At 39.7% G+C, this 20,968-nt stretch overlaps 2 long non-coding RNA genes and 1 pseudogene across 3 annotated transcripts in view; 1 reads left to right on the forward strand and 2 right to left on the reverse strand.

The window, feature by feature from the left end:
• On the forward strand, positions 1-19,420 carry LOC132682127 (uncharacterized). 2 transcript variants are annotated; one of them, XR_009611488.3, is made up of 3 exons: positions 1-271; positions 18,503-18,633; positions 18,894-19,420. It is a non-coding gene; the product is annotated as an uncharacterized LOC132682127 (long non-coding RNA). The 2 variants fall into 2 exon arrangements; XR_009611487.3 differs by having other exon boundaries at positions 18,503-18,625; positions 18,884-19,420.
• Positions 6,716-6,807, reverse strand: LOC132682543 (U6 spliceosomal RNA; annotated as a pseudogene).
• LOC132682126 (uncharacterized) overlaps positions 10,981-20,968 on the reverse strand; it is a 25,640-nt gene continuing 15,652 nt past the window's right edge. Inside the window, exon 3 of the long non-coding RNA XR_009611486.3 lies at positions 10,981-11,888. This is a non-coding gene — a long non-coding RNA (uncharacterized LOC132682126). The remainder of the gene's footprint in view (positions 11,889-20,968) is intronic.

Below are 20,968 nucleotides of genomic sequence, written 5' to 3' on the forward strand. Positions count from 1 at the left end.
TTGTTGTTGTTGTTGTTGTTGTTGTTTTGTTTTTCCTACAAATTGACTTTGGCTCTCTATTTTCCCCTTCCTTCCTTGGTTTGTACCTCCTGCTTTTTGGCCCTTCCCTCCCGTATACACTTCGTCCTGCATCTTGTACTGTAATGGCCTTTATGTCTGCATTTGACTGCTGTCACTGTTATTGCGCCAACTCTCTTCCTGGCTGCTGGCTTCGACGCTTGCCTGCGTGCTGCCCAAGTCACTCTTCCAAGTGCCCATCTTGGCATTCCTGGTGAGTGTGGTGTGGTGGGGAGGTGAGGTAAGATGTGGTACGCTGAAGTGTGGGGAGGCGTGGGAAGGTGTTATGAGATGAAGTAAGGTGTGGTGGGGTGTGGGATGGTATATGCTGAGGTGTGGCAAGGTGCGGTAAGGTGTGTTTCTCTTTTTTCTGAACTGACTTCACGTACACAGTCAGAGGAACTATAACGTGCCCAGGAGAACTCATCATTGGCCAAAAAAGGCCTAGCTTTCTGGCAACACTGGTTACAGGTTGACCCTGGTAAGCAAGCATATTCTGCGTATAACTTGTCTCCCTAACGTCGGGAAGTGGCCTGGATCACCTACCACCTGACATGTGGACCATCAGTAGCACTTTGCTTTTCACCTACTGCTACCAAGGAGGTGTGTGCAGACTTCTCTTAAAAGCTTTTGGAGGAAATCTTTGGAAAAGTTATCCCTTGATAACTTTTATCCCTCATTATCCCTCGAAAAAAACATGAAAAGAAAGTAAAAAAGTGCTCAGGAAAGGAAGTCAAGCTGTACCCATCTCCCCACCCTTATTTCTGCCCCAGGGCTCTTCAGTGACAATGACCGCCTGCCTCACTCATTTTCCACTGCCTGATTCCCAATCCCACACATTCATTAAGGTTTGTATGTAAAGAGAACAAAATTAGTTTTCAAGATGGTAGGTGATACATTTAATTTTTAGAAAGGTTTAATTTTTTAGGTCAGTTTTAGATTCATAGCAAAATGGAAGGGGATGTACAGAGATTTCCCACATATCCCTTGTGCCCACACACGCATAGGCTCCCCCAGGTATCAACATCACTCACCAGAGTGGTACATGGGTTACAACTGATGAACCTACATTAACACATCATTATCACCCAAAGTCCATAGTTTACCTGAGGGTTCACTCTAGGCACTGTATGTTATACATTCTATGGGTTTGGACAAATGTATCCAACATTACAGTATCATTCAGAGTCTTTTCACTTGGCTAAAAATCCTCTGTGCTCTGCCGATTCATCCTTTTCCCTTCCCACCCTCCCCCAGCCCTTGGCAACCACTGATCATTTTACTGTCTCCATAGTTTTACCTTTTCCACAGTGTCAAATAGTTGGAATCATACAGAATGTAGCCTTTTCAGATTGGCTTCTTTCATTTAGTGATGTGCACTTAAGATCCCTCCGTGTTTTTCATGGCTTGAGAGCTCGTTTCTTTTTATTTATTATTAATTTTTTTAATGTTTACTTGCTTTTTGAGAGAGACAGAGGATGAGCGGGGGAAGGGCATAGAGAGAGGGAGATACAGGATCTGAAGCAGGCTCCAGGCTCTGAGCTGTCAACACAGAGCCTGACGTGAGGCTCAAACTCATGAGCCCTGAGATCATCACCTGAGCTGAAGTTGGACTCTCAGCCGACTGAGCCACCCAGGTGCCCCAGCTCATTTCTTTTTAGCACTGAGTAATAGTCCATTGTCTAGATGTAACACAGTTTATTTATTCACTCACCTACTGAAGATCATCTTGGTTATTTCCAAGTTTGAGCAATTATAAATAAAGCTGCTGTAAATAGTTACATTCAGGTTTTTGATGGACATAAATTTTCAACTCCTTTGGATAAAATACCAATAAGCCAGACTGCTGGATTGTATGGTATGAGTATGTTTCTTTTTATAAGAAACTGCCCAACTGTCTTCCAAAGTAATTGTACCATTCTGCATTCCTGCCAGTAGTGAATAAGAGCCCCTGTTGCTCTATATCTTAGTATTTTGGACTGTGGCCATTCTAATAGGTATGTAGTAGTGTCTCATTGTTTTAATTTGCATTACATTTAATTTTTAAATTGTCTCCTCCTAGTTTCTCTATAGATATGTTTTATTTTGTAATACAAAAATAATACTTTAAAAGAATCTTTAACATGATTGAATAAAAGGTGATGCTTGATAGTTGAAAGCCTAACTCAACAGTGGAACAGTAGATATTAAGTGTTTAATCATGAGACTTCCATCAAAAACTCTGGCATCTGGACCTTAGGCTTTGTCTTCATTCCAAGGACCGTTGTTGACCTAGATAGTCTCCCTCTCAATAGAGTTGACCTACTAGCACTCCAGACTCACTGTTCAGATAAGGCTATCTACCTACTCAACCTTATGCTCAAATCTAGCTCTGCTCCTGTTGGCTATATGACCTTAGACAATTGTCTTCCCTGGAGACTTTAAAGTCTTATGGCTCCATAAAAAATTAAAAAAAAAAAAAAAAAAAAAAAAAAAAAAAAAGCCTTATGGCTCCATTGTCTAGATCAACCCAGTTGTAACTCCAGTCTGATCTTTGCCCCTGTGACCAATCAGCATATGTGGTGCAAATTAGCACAGCTATAAATTTATGATCTCCAACCACAGACAGATCATCTATGATGCTGTGCAGTCATCCTATGGGTCTTTAAACTACCCCATTCCACCCTAAATTTTCAAATGGTGCTTCCAAACCTTTACTGCTCTCCTCATGACCCCTTCCCACAAACCATCATTAGATGTAACTCCCTCAATCTCTTACCCTCCTTCCACCCAACTAGAGACTTATCTTTATTTACACTGATCATCCCCTCCTTCCATCTCATTGGAGAGGGTGGTCCGCCACTTGCTCAAAACTACTTTGGATACCAATCTTTCTTATTTCCTTTGATGCTTCAGTCTTCTCATTTATGCATTCTATACTGTATCCTCAATTCTTCTCACTCCACTGCTCTCTTCCCTTAATCTATGAACATGCTCAAGCTTTTTATCTTTAAGGGGAAAAAAAGGCCTTTTCTCTTCTACACCAACACTTTCTCTTTTCATTCATAGGCAACCTTCTTCAAAGATCACTCCATGAAACTGTCACTGCTTCTTTACTACCCTCCCATTGACTACTTTACCTTTTCTTTACTTTACTTCCATCTGACTTTCATTCCCACTTAAATAATGAAGCTCCTTCAGCAGAAGGCAGAGGTGAAATCCATATCACCCAATCCATTATGGAGTTCTTAGGCTCTGACATACATGCCGTCTCTGTTTCATTGACCACTGGCCACACCTTTTTCTCAAGTTCCCTCTTCTTTGGCACATGTGACATCACCCTCTGCTGGTTCCCCACCTACCTCTGATGATTTCTTTTCAGTCTTCTCTTTCCAATCTTTCAAACGCTTATATTCTCTAGGGCTCTGTCCTCACCTTTTCTCTTCACTTCATTCACACTTTTGTTTGGTGATCCCATCCAATGTATAGCTCCAACATCACCCATAATCTGATGATTCTCTAAAAATTTGCCTAGATACCCCAGATATCCTAGAACTCTACTGAGCCCTAGGACAGCGGCTCCCTTTTGCACATTTCTGCTTGGTGGTCACACAGATGTATCATATTCAACATGTCCTAATTCAAAGTCTTCCTCTCTCCCTTCCCCCAACCCATACTTCCTGGGCTCTCCTCTTGTTGGGTGATACAATGATCCATCCAACCACACAAGCCAGAAATCTGAGTATTATTCTCACCTCCTCATTCAAATCTTCTCTTTATTCTGTTCTCAATTAGTAAAATTTGATCACATTTGTTTCCTAAATCTCTTGAATTTGTGTTTTTTTCTTGAGTCCCTCGGCTACTGCTCCATCTCCAACCTGGCCCTGTGCCCCTGACTACTGCCTTGTCCTTTCTAATCTTTCCTTTGTAAGACTGCTAGCAGCTGTCTTTCCTTGTTAAGGTAACTTTCTAAGTAGCGTATCAATCTTCAGGTTAGAGTGTTTAAGTGAGAGGAATATGGCCACAGGATAGTAAAGTTATACAAATTAATTTTTATAAACCTATTTTAATCTACAATTTTTATGTTAAATTTATAATTTAAAACATTTTTATTCAAGTATAGTTGATACAATGTTACATTACTTTCAGGTGTATTAAATTTATAATTTTAAAATATCAGGACGTTCGGTAGAGGAATGTTCAGAACTTCCACTCTGGATCCTCTTTCTCAGAATCAGGCAAGATAACATGGCATTCAAGAGCTTGGTTTTTATGGCTCAAATCAAAACCACAAGAAGCAACAAGTATTGACAAAGTTGTGGAGAAAAAGGAACCCTCTCACACTGTTGGTGGGAATGCAAACTGGTGTAGCCACTGTGGAAAACAGCATGGAGTTTCCTCAAAAACTAAAAACAGGGCTACCCGACGATCCAGCACTACTGTGTATTTACCCGCAAAATATAAAAACACTAAATTGAAAGGATATACGCACCCCTATGTTTATTGCAGCACTATTTACAACAGCCAAATTATGGAAGCAGTCAAGTGCTCATCAATAGATGACTGGGTAAAGAAGATGTGGTATGTGTATACGATGGACTATTACTCAGCCATAAAAAGAAATGAAATCTTCCCTTTAGCAATGACATGAGGGAGCTAGAGAGTATAATGCTAAGTGAAATAAGTCAGAGAAAGACAAATACCATATGATTTCACTCATACTGGGAATTTAAGAAACAAAACAAACTAACAAAGGGGGGGAGAGAGAGAGAGAGACCAAGAAACAGACTCCGTAACTATAGAAACCAAACTGATGGTTACCAGAGAGGAGCTGGGTGGGGGGATGGGTGACATAAGAGATGGGGATTGAAGAGTGCACTTGTGATGGGCACAGGGTGATGTATGCAGTTTACTATGTTGTACACCTGAAACTAATATAAACACTGTATGTTAACAATACCGGAATTAAAATTAAAAACTTAAAAAAAAAAGAAATTAAAAAAAAAAGATATTTTATTTTATTTTTGAGAGAGCACAAGTGGGGGAGGGGCAGAGACAGGGGGACAGAGGATCCCAAGCAGGATCTGCACTGACGGCATGGAGCCCAATGTGGGGCTTGAACTCACAAACTGCGAGACCATGACCTGCACCAAAGTCAGACGCTCAACCCACTGAACCAGGTGCCCCCCTCCACCCTGCAAAAGAACTTGGTTTTTCATAGTTTTCAGTTACCAAGTTGGTAAAATGCATACTATCTATGAAATTTAGTGCTCAAATCAAATAATAAAAATATGTTTATTTCATTTACACAAAATCTTGAAATTCTCCCCATAAAAAAAAAAAAATCAGTCTGTCAGTACTTTTCTTAAGATGGTATCCAGTTCTCTCACTTCTCGATCTGATGTGAGAGAGCTGGTTTTGTAACTGGAATGCCTAGGAAATACTGAGTGGAGGGCATAGCCGCAGATTTTGTATTTATTTGTTTAGATTCTTTGTAGTTAAAAGGCATTTCTTCTCATTGTTCTTCCCAATTCTTAGGTCTAGGGAGAGAAGGAAAGTGCCAGTAGAAGTACATAAATCCAAGTTTATACTATGCTATATACTTATACCATATACATATATGTCATATATATGTATATGTATATAAATATATGACTTTTTTTTAAATTTTTTTTTTAACGTTTATTTATTTTTGAGACAGAGAGAGACAGAGCATGAACGGGGGAGGGGCAGAGAGAGAGGGAGACCCAGAACCGGAAGCAGGCTCCAGGCTCTGGGCCATCAGCCCAGAGCCCGACGCAGGGCTCGAACTCACGGACCGTGAGATCGTGACCTGAGCTGAAGTCGGGCGCTTAACCGACTGAGCCACCCAGGCGCCCCATGACTTTTTTTTAAGGTAGGTTTTACACCCAACATGGAGCCCAATGTGGGCCTTGGTTGAACTCACAACCCTGAGATCAAGACCTGAGCTGAGATCAAGAGTTGAACACTTAACCGACTGAGCTACCCTGGCACCCCTGACCTTTTTTTTCTAGGTCCAATAATGGTTTTATTTCTTAGGGACAAACATATATGGAAAGAAACTCCAAAAGGAAGCATAAACATGAGCATGAACAGCAAAATGACACTAAGATGGAGGGCCAGATGGATGGCAAACTCCACAGTAGACCTCGTCATGCCCTGGTTTCTCGGAAAAACATTTGCCCTGCCCCCAAGTGCCCATTACAAAGGTGGAGGGTGGGGGCAGTGAGGTGGAATGCTTCCCTACTTTGTGCAAAGGAGATGAATGTACCTGTCTATTCCAAGAGGCCTCTCAGGGACACCAAAACTTCACCTTCATGAATGGAGGCGGATGTGAAGCGCCTGGGTGGCTCAGTCCGTTAAGCGTCTGACTTCAGCTCAGGTCATGATCTCACAGCTTACGAGTTCCATCCCTGCGTAGGGCTCTGTGCTGATGGCTCAGAGCCCGGAGCCTGCTTCAGATTCTGTGTCTCCCTCTCTCTCTGCCCCTCCTCCATTCACACTCTGTCTCTCTCTAAAAAATACATAAACATTAAAGAAAAAAAGAATGGAGGTCAATAGATAAGGATGAGAGAGGTCTGGGTGTTGCATATATATATATATATATATATGTATATATATATATATATATATACACATATATATACACGCATTTTTTTTTAATGTAGAAAGCTTCATGAATTTGCATATCATCCTTGTGCAGAGACCGTGCTAATCTTCTCTGTATCACTCCAATTTTAGAATGCGTGCTATATTTTTTCTTCCTCTTTTTCTTGAGATATAACTGATGTGCAACACTACAGTATCAGTTTCAGATATACAATGTAATGACTCGATGTTTGTATATATTATGAAATGCTCACCACAATAAGTCTAGTTAACATCCGTTACTACACAGAGTTACAGGGTTTTTTTTTCTTGTGATAGAGCTTTCAAGATCTACTCTCTCAGCAACTTTCACATATACAATACAGTACCATTAACCATAGTCACCATGCCTCTATTTTTAATCAGCATATTTTTAACTGCATTTTGATATCTGATATGATCATTATCCCCTCTTTACCTTTTTCAAGACCATATTATCTTTCATTTTAACCCTACTCTTGCTTTTCAAAATGTCTATTTTTCTCGTGTGTTTATGCCAAGTAATTAAGTCTCAGGTTGCCAAAGAGAAAAAGGATCGAGGGAGAATGGACATTTAGAATTTCTTTTTTATCTTATTTTCTAAAAATAAGACTGAGAGGTACTTTGAAATTTTTGAAGGCCTAACTGTAGAGGTTGAGGCTGACTCTGGAAACCGAGACTTCCCAACTTTGAATTTCAGCTCTGCCACTCACAAGCTGGGTAGGCTTTGGTAAGTTTCTTAACCTCTCTGAGTCCTCAACGGTAACACATTGGGATAACAGTATAATACCTACTACAGTCTTGTTTTCAAGATTGAACAAATGAATACATAAATCTTTTGGACAGTGCCTGGCAGGTAGGAAGTTCTTAGCAAATACTGACTCCTACTAATGCCTCCCTAGAACAAATGCACCACGAGAAGAGAAACTTCTCTTTTAGCCACTACCCTATCACCAACATCTAGAAAACAGCAATAAATGTTTGCAGTTCAATTCACTGAAGTTCAACAGATTTTTATGAATACTTATGACAGGCCTGACAGGCTCCAGAGATCCTGTGATGAGTTAAGAATTGGGCCCTGTCGGGGCACCTGGGTGGCTTGGTCGGTTAAGCGTCCGACTTCGGCTCAGGTCATGATCTCACGGTCCGTGAGTTCGAGCCCCGTGTCGGGCTCTGTGCTGACAGCTCAAAGCCTGGAGCCTGCTTCCGATTCTGTGTCTCCCTCTCTCTCTGACCCTCCCCCATTCATGCTCTGTCTCTCTCTATCTCAAAAATAAATAAACGTTGAAAAAAAAATTTTTTTTAAAAAAAGAATTGGGCCCTGTCCTACAGAGGTGAAGATAGGGCAGTACTGTTCTCTCTCTACTGTTGCTTTGCATGTGCTGTTCCTCTGCCTGGAATACCATCCCTCCCCACCCCCTACCCCCCACAATACACACACACTTCTTCCTCTGATTAATTCCTACATTATTCACATCCTTACAACTCTCAGCTCAGATACTACAGTTCCACAGAAAAGCTTTCCTGCCGCCCCCCCGAATGGGTGGGGCTCCTTTCGCAGCCCTGTGCAAACTTCTGTCATGTTCTTAGCAGGTGGCAATTTGTCTGTCTCTTCCCACTGACTCGACTGAGCAATCTGAGGTCAGAATGATGGATCACAGCTCTGGGGCCTTAGTGCCTAGCCCAGTGTCTGCTACATAATGTGTTCATAATATGTGGTAAAGAAATTAAGATGATGAAAAAGCCTGGCAATTTTTACAAGAGGAGGGTGTTTTGTTTTGTTTTGTTTTGTTTTTTGAACAGCTGTGACATAGCTTTAAGAAGAAAGACGTGTCCTCTACTGCAAATTATTTAAAAATGGCATAATAAACCAAACTTTATAAAATCTCCTTCTTACCCTTCCTGGGTACCAAATTGTTCTTGCAGGTTACATAAAAGGAAATATCTAAGTTAAATGGTAAGAAATGAAAAAAAAAAAAAAAAAGTCACTGTTATCTCACTGAGGTAACCATGGAACCCGTAACACTAGTCCAGGGAGCCTGACAGGCAACTTCAGGACTAGAGTCATTTCTACACAGCAACAGCAGCAAATTTACTCCTTCATAAATCTGTGGAGGAGAAAGATTAATTCCCCCACATCAGAAGCATTTTATAGAATACATTTTAAAATGGCAAAGACATTGAACGTCTCTGGTTGTTAAGGGAAAACAAAAGATATTGGTCAAAGTAAGCAAGTGGTTTGGCTAATGTTGAGGGATTAGCTGCTCGGATAATCCCAACTGTGGTTTAGGGTTACCTGAGACACGGGTGTGCGGCTTTCTTTGGACTATGTTACCGTATCAACCGTATGCTCCGCCAATACACAGGGAAGGGAAACTTGGGTAAGAATGAGCGAAAATGGTCTTACTGACATAAAAGGTTTCATATCGTCTTGCCTGTGCTTCCTTGCTTTCTGGTGACCTTCGGTGCGCTCCTCCAAGGGTGTCTCCTCTCCCTCCCCCGTCACACCTGTAGGCTCATCTCCAAAGAGCCAAGGATCCACTCGCTGTCTCCCCACTGAGTTGGGAAAACCTGTTAGATCTGGGGTCAGTGAGGCCATTACCATTGGAATGAAAATGGCCCAGAGAGCTGAACATGTGATCCTGAGTAGGGCTGTTAGTATTTTAGTAGACGAAATCTTAATCCAAGAAAATGAATTCCTGATTTTCAATGTTTCAGGCATCAACAAGCAAGTGGTGGGAGGGGTTTTCGGGTCTTGCCCACAGCTGTCTACTCCACCTACTTAGATGGCTGATGTGTCTTAAATCTTAGTTTCTGTTTAAAAAAAAAAAAAAGTCTCTTCCTTCTTCCATAAAAATTTCCCTAGGGCTGTGGCCCCTAAAAAAAATTACAATCACATCTAATGCTTTAAGAAAAACCACAAGTATGAAAACCTCCAGGGTAATCTTTCATCCAAATATGAAGTATTATCTGAAACTATCAAAAATCAATCTGGTTATAACCTCCCACCCACCCCCCAGATCAGAGCAGAGGGAAAAGGCTTTTGAACCTAACAGGCTTCCCCCAGCTGAAACCATTCTGCGAAAAAACACCCAGCATTCCATGGCGTTCAGGCCAGACTTTTTCGGTTGTTGAAGATTTGCTGCATTAGTTTCACGTTAGGCCTTCTCACCCCTTTTCCAAATGGTTTACAATCACCCCTCCCTCCCCAGGGGTTTTGGAATGAATCATCCACTTTTCTTTTTTCAAGTACACTATTAAATTAGGCTGCAGCCTGGAAGCAAACATTTGTTCTTACAAACATTTCTTTCCTGTCATCACTGTAACGGACACCAGAAATTCAGTAGGCAGGGCCCTGTCTCCCACAAGGCAGCAGCAGGGACAGCCGGGCCCACACTTCTGCTGTTGTGCACCATTCGGACAAATTTAAAAATCATTTTTTGGGGTTGGGGAATTCAGGCTAAATTAGGAAAGGTCAACTTAAATTTTACATGAAAATTCTTAATTTCTTTTAATTTAGAAGCAGGATGTCGTTCATATTGAGTAGAGAAGTTAAAAACAACTTCTTCCTCTGAATCTCCATCTTATTATGTAAGTAAGATGCCTTTAAAGGACATCCACACGTTAAAATAAACAGTGTTTCTCAAATTCTGGCTTCAAGAACTTCAAGATGCTTTCAGTCCAGTTTTAATTTCAGGAAACAGCGATTGTTGAATATAAAAATATGTAATTATAATAACAGCTACTATCTAGTGATGTATTATTATGAAAATCAGATCTTTGCCGAAATATGTAAGTGAGATGACATACGTAAAAGCCCCTAGCACCATTCATGAAATCATTCATTCACCCCACGGAGAGTGCCATCACCATGCCGAGGATTAGGATACAGCAATAAAGAAAACACACAAAACCCCTGATGTGGCTCTTATACTGGCAGGGGGAGGGGGGGTGGGTACGGGGAGAGGGGAGGATAGATTATAAACAAAATAAAGAGGTAAGTAGAGAAATGCCATAGAGAAATCAGGGCAGGAAAGGAGACTACACAGTGGTGGGAATGGGGGAGAAGTTACAGTATTAAACAGGAGGGTCAGGGAAGGTGGCATTTGAGGAAGGTCTTAAAGGAGATGTGACTTTGAAGAAGAGGATTCCAGGTGGAGGAAACCACAAGTGCAAAGGCCCTGAGGCAGGAGTACCTGGCATAGTTAAGGAGCAGCAAAGAGTCCACCGAGATCTGTGCCGAGTAAGTAAGGGAGAGGAGGTTAAATCAGAGAGACAGGGTGAGAAGTAGGGGTGAACAGATTACATAAGGTCTTACAGGGCAGTGTGAACGCTTCGGCCTTTCAAATGAGGTGGGAAGCCATTGGAGGATTCTGAACAGAGAAATGACATGATGTAACTTAGTCTCTGAAAAATGATTTTGGTTGCGGTGTTGCAAATAGAGTTACAAAAGGCAAGGCTAGAAGCAGAAAGAACAGGATACATACTGGGTACTCATAAATACTTGTTTATGACAAATTGCATTTTTACATGATGTTTCCTCTTTTTTGTATGAATTTAGTCCTCCTTTAAAAATTTTACTTATTTATTCCCCTATTCTCCATGTATTTGGGGCTGTACTATATTCAAATCTGAAAGCAATACAAAGAAATTGCATTTCTTTGAAACATTGAAGGCATTTAAGAATTTTCACTGAATCAAATTGTTCTCATTGGACTTTTTTTGTTTTTCCTTAATCTGGGCAAAGAGTTAAAAATAGCTTATTCTCTGTGAGCAGAAACAACTACAAATCAACAGGGGTAGAGAGGAGTAGCCTTAATACCAACGGCTAACAGTTTTTGAGTGTTCTGCATATGCTAGGCACCATGTCTGGGGGTCAAAATGAATTGCTCACTTAACCTTCTCCATGACTTGCTGAACCAGGTATTGTTATTTCCATTTTCCCAGGAGGAGAGAAGTGAAATAACCATGGGAGGTCACGCGGCTGGCAAATGGCCAGCCTGGAGTGGAACTGAGGCTAGGGGGCTCAAAACCTGTGCAGGCGACTGCCACATTATGTTATTGTTATCTTCCAGCCATCCACAGAAATGCCCATTCCAAGGATTGAGGAGAGAGGAGAGACCACAGGAGACTCGGTCTAGTAACGCTGTGGAGTAACTCCATCCACTTGATTTTACTGTGGTGTACCTGAAGGAATGACGTGACTGGAATGAAAAGACAAAAATTAAAAAAAAGTAGAGACCAAAGGATAGTATATATGAGGGTTCACCCAACACTGTGCAAGGGGATAGAGAATCGCATTTGCGGGCGGGAGTGTCCTGGTCCCCAGCAGTGAGTATACTCTTTTGCACAATGAACAGCATGTTGGGTTTTTCTGCAGAACGTATAAAGCACTCCTCTGGTTGCCTTGTGCTGGTTAATGAACAAATGGCATTTCTGTTTATAAATCAGCCTTTTGTGAGTTTGGTTTGCTTGCATCAGCTCCTCCCCCTCCCCTAATGCCTCCCATCCCCCCACCTCGTAGGCTCCACTCTTCCTCCCCCAACCCCTCTGCTGGCCACAGCTTGATCAATCCTGGGGCTGCATTACAGCCGCTGGGTTCAAGGTGCCTGCCCGCACCAAACAGCCGGCTCGCCCTCTTCACACACCCCGGGTCCAATGACTGTTCGGTTGTTTACGACACAATACAAATTTATTTGGGGAAAGGCTTTTAAGTTATTTTTGTACCATGATTTCGATTTATTTAAGCTTCTCCCATCTAACTGAAGAAGCTTAGTACATTTCGGTACAGAAATTTGGTTTGTCATTTTGTACCCTTGATTGGTTGCATCTCAGGAATGTGTGGTTCCTATCTTATTTGCCATCAGAGGTCGGGGAAGCTGAGGTGGAAGACATTTATATCTAATGCAGTTAATGTGGCAGGGATTCCAGATTTATCTCTTGCTGTAACTTGGTGAGAAAAGGAACTTGGAGTTTAAATAAACTGTTAACTGACAATATCGGAAAAACACCAAACGGTTTTCTCAGCTTCTTCTCTCTCTTTTGGTGACCAGACTCTTCATCAAGTCTCTGCCTCCCATCTGACTCCTTAGGACTGCTCAGCATATTCTTTTTCTCATGTAAACATTTGATATATTTTGTATTTATTCCATATATTTTGCGTGTGTGTGTGTCTGTGTGTGTGTGTGTTTCTTTTATTAAAAAAAATCCTGCTTCCTCCTCTCTAATAGAATTGCTTGCAGGGAAAAGAACATGCTGGCCAGAGGATAAGAATGAAAAAGGGATTTTATTCTACAGTATGTACTACTTTGTACCTTTTGAAATCTGAACAGTGTTTGTGAATTATCCATTCAAATTCATGAACTGATTTACTTTTAAAATAAAACTACAGTATTTAAAAGACATTCGTTCTCTTCTACATAGAGTCAAAAACACCATATTTTCATTTATGAAGAAGGCCTTATTTTTTAATGGAAAATAAATTGCTCTGGATAAATACTGTAGGAAAATATTCCACAAAAATGACTGTTAAAGGCACTCCCCTCCAGTAAATATTAAACCACATGCAAGTAGAAATTATAACAATATATTCTTAAACATAATTTTAAAGAAGTTTTACAGGGCCATGTTTCCTCAGTTTATATCAGTAGCAGCAAAATACAGATATAGCAGCAGATACTGAAAGGCATTTATTACTGAATAAGGACAAAGTATCATACTTAGTGGTGGCAAAATTCTAGAAACACTCCTATTAATGAGAAGAATAATACAAAGATGATGTGATCACCACTATTTTTTTTTAACATGAAATTTATTGTCAAATTGGTTTCCATACAACACCCAGTGCTCATCCCAACAGGTGCCCTCCTCAAGGCCCATCACCTACTTTTCCCTCCCTCCCACCCCCCCATCAACCCTTAGTTTATTCTCAGTTTTTAAGAGTCTCTTATGGTTTGGCTCCCTCCCTGTCTTTTTTTTTTTTTTTTTTCTCTTCCCCTCCCCAATGGTCTTCTGTTAAGTTTCTCAGGATCCACGTAAGAGGATCACCACTATTTTTGTAATATCCGAGAAGACAAAGTAATAAGTACATAATATTGTCAAAGAGAAGGCAAATTTATCATTTATACATAATATTATCTACTTGAAAAAAATAGAAGAATGCATTAAATCTATTAGAAGTAATGTCAGGTGACTGGTTACAAAACATTTAAAAGTCAATAGGCTAGGTGCTGGGACAACTGAATATCCATCTACAAAATAATGAAGTTGGACCCCTACCTCACACCATACACAAAATTAACTGAAAATGGATCATAGATCTGAAAACAACAGCTAAAACTATAAAACTCTTAGAAGAAAATGTAGGAGTAAATCTCTGTGATCTTGGGTTAGGTAATGAATGGTTTCTAAGATGTAATACCCAAAGCACAAATGATAAAATAAGAAATAGATAAATGGGACTTCGTCAAACTTTAAAACTTTGTTGCTTCAGAGGATACCATCACGAATGGGAAAAAATGACAAACAGAATGGAAAAAAAATATTCACCAATTATATATCTGATTTATCTCATATATCTGATATTCGGAATATATAAAGAATGCTAGTAACTCAATAATAAAAAGATAAACAACCCAATATAAAAATGGCCAACAGACTTAGGCAGACTTTTCTCCAAAGCCAACACACAATTGGTCAAAAAGCACACAAAAAGAAGTCTGTTGTGCTTCTGCCACAATTGGATGTACTGCAATTGAAGGCGGGCACTAACCACCCAGAGTGAGTGCAGACCCCATAGGGTAAAGGGCACAAGCCTCACAAGACTGCCTGTATGACTTTACCTGCACCTCGGAGGTTCCAGGCCATCTACACTTCTGCTTAATTAGCTATTAGTACTCAGGTGTTTCCATGACTCCCTTAGATTTGATAGTTCACTGGAATGACTCACAGAACTCAGGAAACTATACTTATGATTACAGTTTTATTATAAAAAATAGATTAGAAACAGCTAATGAAGAGACACAGAAGGGCAAGGGAGGGGAAAGGGGGAGTGATTGCTGATAGACATGGGTTTCTTTTTGGGGTGACAAACATATTCTAAAGTGGACAGTGGTAATACCTGCAAAACCCAGTGAATATTCTAAAATGCCCTGGAGTGTACACATTAAAAGGATGAATTTTAGAGTATTTGAATAATATGGCAATAAAGCTGTAATTTAAAATGAGTCAATAGGCTGGGTAAAAGTCAAAGAATATAATGAAAAATAGCCTCTTTAACAATAACAACATTAAGAATGAACTTAACATGAAATACGCTAGGCTAAGAGAAGAATCTACAAATCCTGATCGAGGGTTATAATCAAAGACCTAAATAAATGCAAGGATTAACTCTGTTTTTGGATATTTTAATATTGTAAAGAGTAATTTCTTCCTGAATTCACATATAAATTTGGTTTCCCAATGGAAACCCCAAAAGGATTTGGGGTGGCGGGGGGGGGGGGGGTGGGGAGAGGAAGAGGAAATGTGACAAAATAAGCATAAAAAACATGAAGGAATATATTATATTGAATATAGTATAAAAATATATGAACGAAATATGTCAATGTAGGTTCCTCAACTGTAACCAATGTACAACCAGTGGGGGAGGTTGATACTGGGGGCAGGGGGCTGTGCATGTGTGGGAGCAGGGAATATATAGGAAATCTCTGTACCTTCCCCTTAATTTTGCTGTGAACCTAGAACTGCTGTAGAAAATAAAGTCAAAAAATATATATAGAAAAATATATATGTGAGAATAATGGACATTTTAAAAAAGAAGAGTAGTTAAACATTAAAGATGACATGGTTTTTAAAAAACACAAGGAGAGATAAGGGTCATATCAGATGTCAATATACATTATAAAATGATACTGATTAAAAGTATAGTACAGGCATGGGACTTACAGACAGAACACGCAGTCAGAATAAAAAGTCTAGAAGCAGATTTAAACTAAAAAATTTATCATATATTAATACAATTATATATTAATATAATTAATAATAGCACTTCAATCAAAGAGAGAAAGGATGTATTATTTCGTAAATGTTGGTACAATTGCCTAAACAATAGGAAAAAAGAGAGATTCCTACCTCATTGCTGTAATCAAATTTGGTAGGTTAAAGATATATATATATATATTCTGTGTGTGTGTGTGTGTGTGTGTGTGTATATATATATATATATACGTATATATATATATACACACACATTGTATTGTATATATATTGTATATATATAATGTGTATGTGTGATATATATACATTATATGTGCGTTATGTATATACACGTATATATATTCCTTGATATATTTAAAATATATGTGTTATATATACATATATATGTATACATATGTTTCCATATTTTGGCTATTGCCAATAAGGCTGCAACAAATAGAGAGATGCGTATATCTTTTAGCATTAGTGTTTTTGTATCTTTGGGAAAATACCCAGTAGTGGCACTGGATAACATGGTAATTCTATTTTTAACTTTTTGAGGAACCTCTATACTGTTTTCCACAATGGCTGCACCAACAGTACACAAGGGTTCCCTTTTCTCCATTTCCTTGTCAACACTTGTTTCTTGTGTTTTTGATTTTAGTCATTCTAACGGGTATGAGATGATGTCTCATTGTGGTTTTGATTTGCATTTCCCTGATGATCAGTGACGTTGAGCATCTTTTCATGTGTCGGTTGGCCATCTTTATGTTTTCTCTGGAGAAATGTCTGCTCGTCTATAGATTAAAATTCAGTAAGAGGAAATAATAGAATTCAGTATTTTACATTCAGAGGACATGAACAGGTAGTTCACAAAAGAAGCAACTATATGGCCAATAAACACTTTTTTAAAATTCAGTCTCACTAGAAATCTAAGAAATGCAACTAAAAACAAGAGATTATGAGATTAACAAAGATGAAAAAGAATGATATTCAGGGTGACAAAGGTGTAGGGAAAGGACATTTTCAACCACTCTTTGTGGGAATATAAATTAAAACATTTTTGTAATAAGTGTTTTTAAAAATCTTAAAAATGTGCCCACTCCTTGATCCAGAAATCCCACTTCTAAGTATTTGCCCTGGAGAAATAACCAGTTATTAGTACAAGGATTTATTTACAAGCAAGTCCATTGATACGCTATTTATAAAAGTTAAAAAAAGGAAACAATGTAAATGTTTAATAGTAAGGTTATATTTATGATATATTTCATAATATAAAATATTATGCATCTATTAAATAATATTTTAAAGGTTTATTTATTGATATGGACACTATTATACATCAGTAAGCTAAATTATAAAATGGCATGAATGTATCTTGTAAAAATTGTAAATGCTATCTATATGTACTATTTTGGCAAAGGTCTGGATGTCAATCAACTACTAAGGTTTATTCTGCTGGCCAGATTATGGATAATTTTTCTTTTTCACTTATCCCACTTTTCGTTTTTCTATAATTACATAATAAAAAGATTTTTTAAAAATTTAATGTTTACTTATTTTTGAGAGAGAGAGACAGAGTGTAAGCAGGGGAGGGGTAGAGAGAGAAGGAGACAAAGAATCCCAAGCAGGCTCCAGGCTCTGAGCTATTAGCACAGAGCCTGACATGGGGCTCAAGCCCATGGACCACGAGATCATGACCTGAGCCAAAGTCGGTCACCCAACCGAATGAGCCACTGAGGCAACCCCATAATAACAAGATGTTTAATACAGAATGACAAAATTCAAACACTGAGGGGGGAATAAATGGAGAAATTACCATTAAAAAATAAAAGAGAATCCTGAAGACAAATCCTCTTTGTGACTAAATCTCTGAATGTAAATGAGGCTACTTTGGTACCATGAAAAAAATCCTCTGGACTTCTCCAAATGCTGAGCTATGGCGGAGTGACAAGAGGGGAAAGGAGAGCCGGAATATTCTTTGTGAAATCCTGCCGGCACAGTGCTATTTTAAAAATCTGACTAATGGTCATAAAGGATCTTGAGAACTGAATGAAGGCTTAATAAATTAAAATGACAGAAGTGAGTTAGCAGAAAAATCTACGACCTGGGAATTTTTATGTGTATGATAAATCAGCTCAGCATCTGAGTCCTGTTTTTTAGATGGAGCCACATAACCCCTGCTGGGGAATTCTCCAGGAGAGCTGCCGGACTGGCTATTTCATTTTGTTACTTACTCTTCATTTTTTCCGAGAATACTAGGACCGAAATTTGGCTTACTGTTGTTATGCTTCTTTAAGAAACACAAATAAATTCTAGCATAATGGGATCAAAACTTGGTTCTCTCTCATTGTAATGCATTCTGAAATCAGTTATAATGCACCAAGAGACTACTCCCTGTGGTAGACAAAAACATGTGGTGCCAAACAGACCTACGAGAGGTTCTTCTCTTCCGCAGATGTGGGGATGATATATGCCAAGTGCAGAAAGCAAGCCCGGGGAGTGTCCAACAGTTTGTGCCATACTCCACCACGTTTGCCTTTTACGCTGTGCCTTGACCTACACCAAATGTAGAGAAATCTGGATGATGTGACTATGTTGTTATTATTTGAATATGTTGTTAATGAGACCTACTCGTGCTTTTGGTTGGATCCCCCAGGAAATAGAAGCTGAGACCGAGATTTGTGTGCAGCAAGTCTGTTGGGGAATATTGCCTGTCAGGGGGTGAGGGAAGCAAGACAGAGGCTCACTGGCCCTCGTGGGAAGTTCAGGAAGGGGGGTGGCGGCTCATCCAAGTTGTCCCATATTGAGGCAAGAGGACTGACTCTTTGTACTCTCTCCTCAGTGTGCCATCCCTCGCCTACCAAGGAGAGGGGTCCTAAACGAGAGGGAGGCGGCTTCCTTCTGGCAAGTCCCTGGGAGGACTCAGTTGTAAGCTATCAGCAGCCAACACTTCAGGCACCTGGAGGTATGAGGGTTTCCAAACTGAAGGGGATTCTGGGCTGAGAGCTAGAGAGGGAATGTTTGTGTCCCGTCCCTCCTACCCCCAAATTCGTATGTTAAAATTATAATCCCCAACATGTCAGCATTTGGAGATGGGACATTGAGGCATTTGGGAGGTAATTAGGGTTAGATGAGGTCACGAGGGTGGAGCCTCCATGATGGGATTAGTGCCCTTAAAAGAAGAGAGATATACAAGGTTTCTCTCTCTCTCTCTGTCCTGTAGGGGCCCCAAGGAAGGGCCATGTGAAGACAGAGCCAGGAAGAGAGTTCTTACCAGAACCTGACCTTGCTGACACCCTGAGCTGAGACTTTTAACCTCCAGAACCGTGAGAACTAAATGTTTGTTGTTTAAGCCACGTGGTAATTTATTTTGGCATCCTGAACTTTCTGAGACACTGGGCATTGCAGCAAGCACAGCTTGTAACACCCTGACTTACATTAACGTTGGAACATTTCCCAAAGTCTGTCCTACTCAGGGCTAACACACAAAAGACAAATTAATAGTTGAAGGTAGAATTCTTCAGAAAGCAGTTCTTTTTCTTACCCAAAAATATTTACTACCTCCTCAAGAGGTAAAGTAGGAAAAACTGTTACTCTCTACCTCCTGCCGCATTATCAGTCCAGGTTATGTACTAAGTCATTCTGTTAACAAAGATGTAAACTTAGTGTCTAAGAGAAAAAGTTTGTATTTGTTTCCCAAATTACATTTGTTTGCACTTGTTCAGGACACTGGAAAGGCCACTTCGAGAAGGCCGCTTACATTTCATATGGAATAGTGAAAAATCTTTGATTTGAACTTTATCTTGAATAAAGAAGTAAAAATTATGAAACTATATTTCTTTTACTTTATATTTAACAAAATGTAGGCTACCGTGGTAACTACAGGCTGACTTTAGGAACCAAGAACAAATCAGATGATTGACTCCGAATTTTTAACCTAGTTTTTTTTTCCCCAATAAAATTCCAAAGAAGCACAAATGACATTCTTTCCTGTCTATTTGATTTGTGTAGCACAAAAATGAAGATGGACATTTGTTTGAGGGTTTTATTGATTTTGTCAGGGTCTCTCACTCTTTTAATTTGAACTCAGGGGAGCTGAACTCATCTTTGGAAGAATCTGCTGACTTTATCCTTCTAGGTATTCCTTTTTGGTCGTGGACCTTTCCATTTAACATGGTCTCAACACGTCCAAAAGAGAACTCTTGATTCTGGCTCTTCCTTGGCCTCCCCCCACCCCCCCAACTCCATCTTGTCTCCTCTAGCTGCTCTAGACAACTATCTAGGAATTATCCTTGATTCCTTTTTTCTTCCTTCACATGCTATACCCAATCCATCAACAAATTCATCAGCTCTGTACCCTCAAGCCAACTGCTTCTCACCTCCTCCGCGGCTACCTTCCGGTCTAGCCGCCATCAGCCCTTGCCTGAACTACATCAGTAGCTTTCTAAATGGACCCCCAGCTCCTACTCTTCTGTCCCTACAACCACTCTCCACAGAGCAGCCAGAGTGATTTTTAAATGTACATTTATTTTTATGAGGTACATTTCCATGGTTCCAAATTCGACATACTACAAAAAAACATATGTCTTGCATCCATTCCTGCATTTCTCACCCCGACCCTCTAATGATAATCATTTCCATTGGTGTCTTTTTCATTTTCTTTTCTTTTTTTTAATCCTTCTTGGGTTTTTTAGGCAAATGCAAACATATGCAAAAATATCTCCTAACTTATTACACAAAAGGTAGCCTACCAGAGACATTGTTCTATACCGTTCTATATCTTGCTTTCTTTCACTTATCAACACATCCTAAAACTCTTTCCATATCAGTACATAGAGACCTTCCTTGTCTGTTTCCACAGCGGCAGGCCATCCCATCATTGTTAAACCAGGCCCCCTCTGCTGCACATCACAACTGGGTCCTTTTTTGGCTGTTACAAGTAATGCAACAATAAAAACCTCACACGTGTCATTTCATACATGTGGTGATGCACCCATGGGATGGAATCACAGGAATACAACTGCAAGGTCATATATTTTAGAGTATTTGCCAGTGTCAAAATGAAAATTTTAGACATAAATCTGATTGTCACTTCCCTTGCTTAAAGGCCCCCCAAAATTCCCAGTACTGATGAAAATGAAAACCACTGAGAGCCACAAGACCCTCCCTAATCTGTCCTTTGTCTGCTTCTTCAATATCACCCACATCTTTCCCTCTCTTGCACTACGGACTAAGCACATGGGCCTTCTTTCATTAATCTCAAAAAATTCTATAGCTTTTGCAAGATGTGCAATTTCTCTTTGTAGTT

This window comes from Panthera onca, chromosome A1, assembly GCF_046562875.1.
Source record: "Panthera onca isolate mPanOnc1 chromosome A1, mPanOnc1 haplotype 2, whole genome shotgun sequence".
NCBI lineage: Eukaryota > Metazoa > Chordata > Mammalia > Carnivora > Felidae > Panthera > Panthera onca.